This window comes from Microtus ochrogaster, unplaced genomic scaffold (assembly GCF_000317375.1).
Source record: "Microtus ochrogaster isolate Prairie Vole_2 unplaced genomic scaffold, MicOch1.0 UNK41, whole genome shotgun sequence".
Lineage (NCBI taxonomy): Eukaryota > Metazoa > Chordata > Mammalia > Rodentia > Cricetidae > Microtus > Microtus ochrogaster.
In genome coordinates this window covers 2,120,055-2,125,877 of record NW_004949139.1, presented here as the reverse complement: position 1 = coordinate 2,125,877, position 5,823 = coordinate 2,120,055, and the positions used below count along the sequence as shown (strand labels likewise).

General features: G+C 47.2%; 2 protein-coding genes across 11 annotated transcripts in view; one reads left to right on the top strand and one right to left on the bottom strand.

Annotated features, from left to right (window-relative positions):
* Pgap2 (post-GPI attachment to proteins 2) overlaps positions 1-1,691 on the bottom strand; it is a 33,654-nt gene extending 31,963 nt beyond the window's left edge. For 2 of the 5 annotated variants that reach the window (XM_013354371.2, XM_013354373.2), the window contains exon 1: positions 1,059-1,134. The gene's annotated coding sequence lies outside the window, so the exon portion shown is untranslated. Of the gene's footprint in view, positions 1-1,058; positions 1,135-1,613 lie in introns of those variants that run through there. The other 3 variants (XM_013354374.2, XM_013354375.2, XM_026790116.1) reach the window with 2 other exon arrangements.
* Nup98 (nucleoporin 98) overlaps positions 1,485-5,823 on the top strand; it is a 90,871-nt gene continuing 86,532 nt past the window's right edge. For 3 of the 6 annotated variants that reach the window (XM_013354359.1, XM_013354358.1, XM_013354356.2), the window contains exon 1: positions 1,485-1,617. The gene's annotated coding sequence lies outside the window, so the exon portion shown is untranslated. Of the gene's footprint in view, positions 1,618-1,786; positions 1,896-3,152; positions 3,231-5,823 lie in introns of those variants that run through there. The other 3 variants (XM_026790114.1, XM_013354357.2, XM_005368817.2) reach the window with 3 other exon arrangements.

Here is a 5,823-nt window from a genome sequence, read left to right as displayed (position 1 = left end):
AAAAGTCCTAGATTTTGATTCCATTTACATTTAACTATAATAAGCCAATCTGTTTATGTGGTGCTGGGGACGGAATAGAAGGCTTTGCACGTGGCAGGCAAGCACTCTATCAACTGAGCTACAGCCCCAACACCATTTCGTTTTTAAGATGTTTCCAATTCCCGTACTACCAAGGACATTGAAGATTCATTTAAAATTCCTAGCCCATCTCGTTTTGGTTGTATACTGATGTCCTAGGAGGTGGTGGAGCGGTAGTGTGCACTCTCTTTCTGAGGACAGACCCTGCTATTCTGTGAGACTTCAATCATTAGACGGGTCTGGTTTCTAGAACATGCCCACTCCTCTGCCTTTAGCTAGGTCCTAGGATGAAACAGACACCAAAAGTATGAAAATGCAGCTTTGACCAAGACCAGGGGATAGAGGAGGCAAAGAATAGAAAAATAACATACAAAGTAACAAGATCCTGACCAGGGGACCGCCCAAACATCACAACTTGCTGAGGTTAGCAAATGTGTCCTGGAGAGAAGCGGGACATTTGCACCAAGTCACCCCGAACAGGTACAGGTTTTTTTTTTTTTTTTTGTTTTGTTTTGTTTTTTGTTTTTTCGAGACAGGGTTTCTCTGTGGTTTTGGAGCCTGTCCTGGAACTAGCTCTGTAGACCAGGCTGGTCTCGAACTCACAGAGATCCGCCTGCCTCTGCCTCCCAAGTGCTGGGATTAAAGGCGTGCGCCACCACCGCCCGGCCAGGTACAGGTTTTGAAAGAGGCAAAAGGTCCAAGAATCCCTCCTTGGGATCAAGCCCTAACAGACCATTGCTCAGATCTACCTTAGAGATTCAGAGGAGGGAAGGATATGCGAGGACTGGCTTCCCCTGTTAAGAACAGTGGGACTGAGGGTGTCGGAGCGGCCACAGACAAGCCATGTGGACCGAGAGGTATCCCGAAAGGGTTCTCCAGCTCCGAAGGGCCAGCTGGGTGGCCAGAGGGCCAGCTGGGTGGCCAGAGAGCCGTCCCTTCATTGCCCGCAGACTGGGGATAAAAAAGGGTAGAACAGTTACCATGTCATCTTTGGGCCTTCCCTCTGATTGGCCGGAACTTCCGTAGCCCGAGTCTCCGCGCTCCAAGGAAAGGGGCGTGGCCTAGACGCAACGTCACTGCTGTTTGGTCCTCACCCTCCTAGCCACTCCCCAGCCTTCTTCTAGGGGCTGTGTGCCGTCACGACCCTCTCAGCCAACCGTCGCGGCAGAGAGGGCGGGACTCCACGTCCCTCCCATCGTCCCTCCTTTTCTTCCTTTCCCCCATCCCAGTCCTCACGCCCCTCCTCTTCCCCTCCGCTTCCTCAGAGACCGCCTTCAGTTCGGTTTCAAAAGGCTCGTCGCCCAATGAGTAATGGGGCGGGCCTCGAGTGGCGGCCAGGCCTGCCTATGCGCGGCCGGCTAGGGCGGAGCGCCCGGGGCTGGCCTCTGAGGGCGGGCGGCGTGTGACGCAGTCGGGCCTCTGCGCGCTGCGCCCGGAGCGGCGGTCGGTGGCTGCGGCGACGGTTTCCTGGCTGCCGCGCGCTGCTCTGTGAGCGGCGGGTGGCAGACGGACCTGGGTCCTCACCCCAGACTCACCGCGGTAAGTCGGGGACGCCGCTGGGACCGGGCGGGCGGGTCTCTCCCTTTGGACCGGCATCTGCGCGGGACGCCCTGGGCCCTCTCCGTCGCCAGTCTCGTGCCGGGCGCGCTCCTCCGGGCCTGCGTGAGGGGGCGGGGCCCGCGGCCCTGCGGCTTGGCTCGGGAGGCCCTGGGAGGGAATGCACACGTTTGGGGCGTAGGCCAGGGGGTCTCGGGTGGCAGCCCACGCCGAGTGAACCTCGTTGTCTCCGGTGCTACTCATTCATTCGCCCGGCAGAGGTGAGGCAGGCCTTGCGGGGATGGTGCCTTGGGAACTCAGTGAGGTTCCCCCATCATTTCCTTGACCACTCTAGAGGACGCGTTTTGTCTAGGGTTAATCAGAGGATTGAGTGAGTCGGAAGTGCGTTAGCTTTTTACGACCATGCCTGGCCATTAGAGGTCTGGTCAGCCGAATGAAAGGTTCTTTTCTGTTCTGCCGCATGTTCCGTGTAAACCGAGGTCAGAAGGATTGGATTTCTGAATAACTGCAGCCAAAAGATGTCAGAAATTATTTGTCAATTCCCAACTCTGTCTCACGTTCAGAGTTTTGTAGGTGGGAGGTAGAATAAGAGGACTCAGGAATGTCTGATGTCTTGACCCAAGTCTAGATATTTTTATACTATTCCACCCTCCCTGTATGTTCAGTCTCCCATTATTGGCTAGTCTATTTGGTAGGGGTAAGGACATGGACATCTGGATATTTGACATAGTTTTCAAAACATTTCCAGTTTTATTGTTGCCATGTTTGCTTATAAATAATAAGATAATAGAACTTTATTAGTATACCCTGGTGTAGACTTTTACTTTTTTTTTGGATACAAGATCTCACTCGTGGTTGTTCAGGAATTTACTGTGTAGACCAGGCTTGCCACGAAATCAAAGTTATCATCTGCCTCTATCTCCCCAGTTGCTGGGATTAAAGGCGTTTGCCGTAACACCCAGCCCTAGCATAGACTTCTGAGAACTAAACTTAAAAATTAGTTAGGACAGACAGGCTCAAGGATGCAAGCCTTTGATTCCAGTGCTTGAGAGGCAAAGGCAGCTGGCTCTCTGAGTTGAAGTCTAGCCTGGTCTACATACTTAGTTCCAGGACAACCAGGACTGCATAATGAGAAGTAGCTAAGAAAGAAGGGAGGGTTTTGTTTTTGTTTTTTGTTTGTTTGTTTGTTTTTGCGGAGGTGGTTGTGGGTTTGAGACTGGATTTCCCTGTTTAGACTTGGCTGTCCTGGAACTCACTCTGTAGACTAGACCGATATTTGTATTCTCTATTTACACTGTACTCAAATCTCGTTAAAGGCTGGTTATGCTACAGATTTGGAAACCATATCATTAAATTTATGCTGTCATACTGTTCATCTTGTATGCTATATCTCATGCATAATTTTATAGCACACTATTGGTGATTTGGAAATTGTTGGTTCGCTAAGTTATAAATGTTGACAGATTAAACAATACAGTTGTTAATATATTAATACAACTCTGTATTCTCTCTTTTAGAAGGGTGTGATGGCACAGGCCTTCATTTACAGCCCTGGGGAGTTTGAGGTCACCATCTGGAGTTCTAGGACAGCCAGGGTGAGACCCTCTGTCAAAACAATAACAAAATTTGGAAGCTGCGGGCTGGCAATGTAGATTAGTTAGTGGAGTGTTTGCCTAGTGCATATGAAGCCCTGGATTCCATCCCCAGTACTTTATGAACCAGACCTGGTGACATAGGCCTATAATCCCAGCATTTGGGAGGTGAAGGCAGGAAGATCAAAGTTGTTTTGGTTTACTTTTCTGTTGCTGTAATGAATACCATGACTAAAAGTGGCTTGGGGGAGGCAAAAGTTACTTCATTTCACTCTTCCAAGTCACAAACCCATCAATGAGAGAATTTAAGGCAGGAACTGAAACAGAAACCATGCAGAAGTGCTGATACTGGGTGGGTGACTGGCTCCTGCTCAGTTTGCTTTCATATAGCCCAGATCCTCGCTCCTTCGTAGAGATGCTGCTAAGTAGGGTGACCTCTTGCATCAATCATCAGTTAAGACATTTTCTCACAGACCTGGCCAGAGGCCAGTCTAGTCTGGGCAGTTCCTCAGTTGAGTTTCTCTTTCCAGGTGATTTTAGGTTGTGTCAAGTTGACAGTAGAAACTTTAACACAGAAATAGAAGGTCTTCCTTGGCAACATATCCACTTTGAGACCCAGTCTAGGATATGGGAAACCCTGTCTATATAAAAAAAATAGGGGGCCTGGAGAGATGGCTCAGTGGTTAAAAGCACTGGCTGCTCTTCCAGAAGATGTGGGTTCAATTCCCAGCACTCACTCAAGACTCAACAACCATCTGTTACTCCAGTTTCAGGGAATGCAGTGCCCTCTGGCCTCCACCTGCACCAGGAACAGAAGTGGTGCATGGACATACATACATGCAGGCAAACAAGTACTTTGTTAAAAAAAGGGGGGGGGGCAGGAGACATGGGTCTGTCATTAATATCACTTGGACTGGTCTTCCAGAGGACTAGGGTTTGAATCCCAGCACCCACACGTGGAGGTTAATGACCACCTGTAACTACAATTCTTGGGAATTTGATACTTTCTGTGGGCACCGGGCACATGCAGGCAGAACACCCATACACATAAAATAATACAATTTTTTTTTTTCGAGACAGGGTTTCTCTGTGGTTTTGGAGCCTGTCCTGGAACTAGCTCTTGTAGACCAGGCTGGTCTCGAACTCACAGAGATCCGCCTGCCTCTGCCTCCCAAGTGCTGGGATTAAAGGCGTGTGCCACCACCGCCCAGCTAATAAATACAAAATTTAAAAGGAATATGGCAGCTGACAAACTCTTTTTTTTTAATTTTTAGGTGATTTATTTATTTTTATTTTATGTATATTGGCATTGTACCTGCATGTTTGTCTGTGTGAGGGTGTCAAATTTTGAAGTTTCAGACGTTGTGAGCTGCCATGTGGGTGCTGGGAATTGAACCCAGGTCCTCTGGAAGAACAGCCAGTGCTCTTATCCGCTGAACCACCTCTCCAGTCCCCAGCTGACCAACTCTTAGATAAGTTTTAAAAATTCTAGATTTTGCTTCAATTTTTTTGTTTTTCTATACCGGGTTTCTCTCTGTAACCTTGGCTGTCTTGAAACTCACTTTGTAAACCAGACTGTTCTCGAACTCAGAGATCCGCCTGCCTCAAAGGCGTGCTCCACCCTGCCCAGTTTTGCTTCAAGGCTTAACCATGGTTTATCATTTTTGTTCTTTTTGGTTTTTTTTTTTGTTTTGTGTGTTGAAATTTAAAAAAAAAGAGCTCTACAAAGTAATAACAGAAGTGCTTTTCCTTGAGTCAGTCTTCAGAATACATAAGTGCTTTGGAATACTTCTCACTGAATTTCAAAGAATAATCACTGAGTATTAAAAAATGTTGAAAATTAACATTCTAAATACTTTTTACTGCTTCATTATGGGCAGTCTTAAGTGACTTTTTTTTTTTTGGTACTGGGTGACAGGGAAGAATTCAGTATCTGTTCATTCGTTTTGGGGTCATTACCTTAATTGATGCTCAGGTTCCAGTTTTTTGTTTTGTTGTACTGGGGATTGAACCTAGGGCCATGGTAACCACCTGCTCTTTATTTCACAGACCAGTTTCTGCTTGTCTTTTTTTTTTCTTAATTAGTTTTAAATCAGCTAAAGATGTTTAAAATTGGTGAAGAGGAGAATTGAGTCTGAATTGGGGCTGTCTGTTTGTGAAGGAATCAGTGTATTCTCCAGTAATATTTCTATCACCATCATTATTTAACACTTAGTCTTCCTTTGATATAATGGTTGTCAGAATCTGCACATTCGACCCACCCTCTTGTCAGGGCTCAGCAGATCCCTTTGTGCAGTGTATCTGTGCATGTTCGCCTGGAGGCCAGAAGTTAGTTTTTGCTTTTTGTTTTTTCAAGACAAGGTTTCTCTGTGCAGCTTTGGAGCCTGTCCTGGAACTCACTTTATAGACCAGGCTGGCGCATAAGTTTTTCTTAATAACATAAGAAAAACATACAGACATCCTCCTGAATATTAACCTTCATCAGGCGATGAAAGGAGACAGAGACAGAGACCCACATTGGAGTACCAGACAGAAATCTCAAGGTCCAAATCAGGAGCAGAAGGAGAGAGAGCATGAGCAAGGAACTCAGGACCGT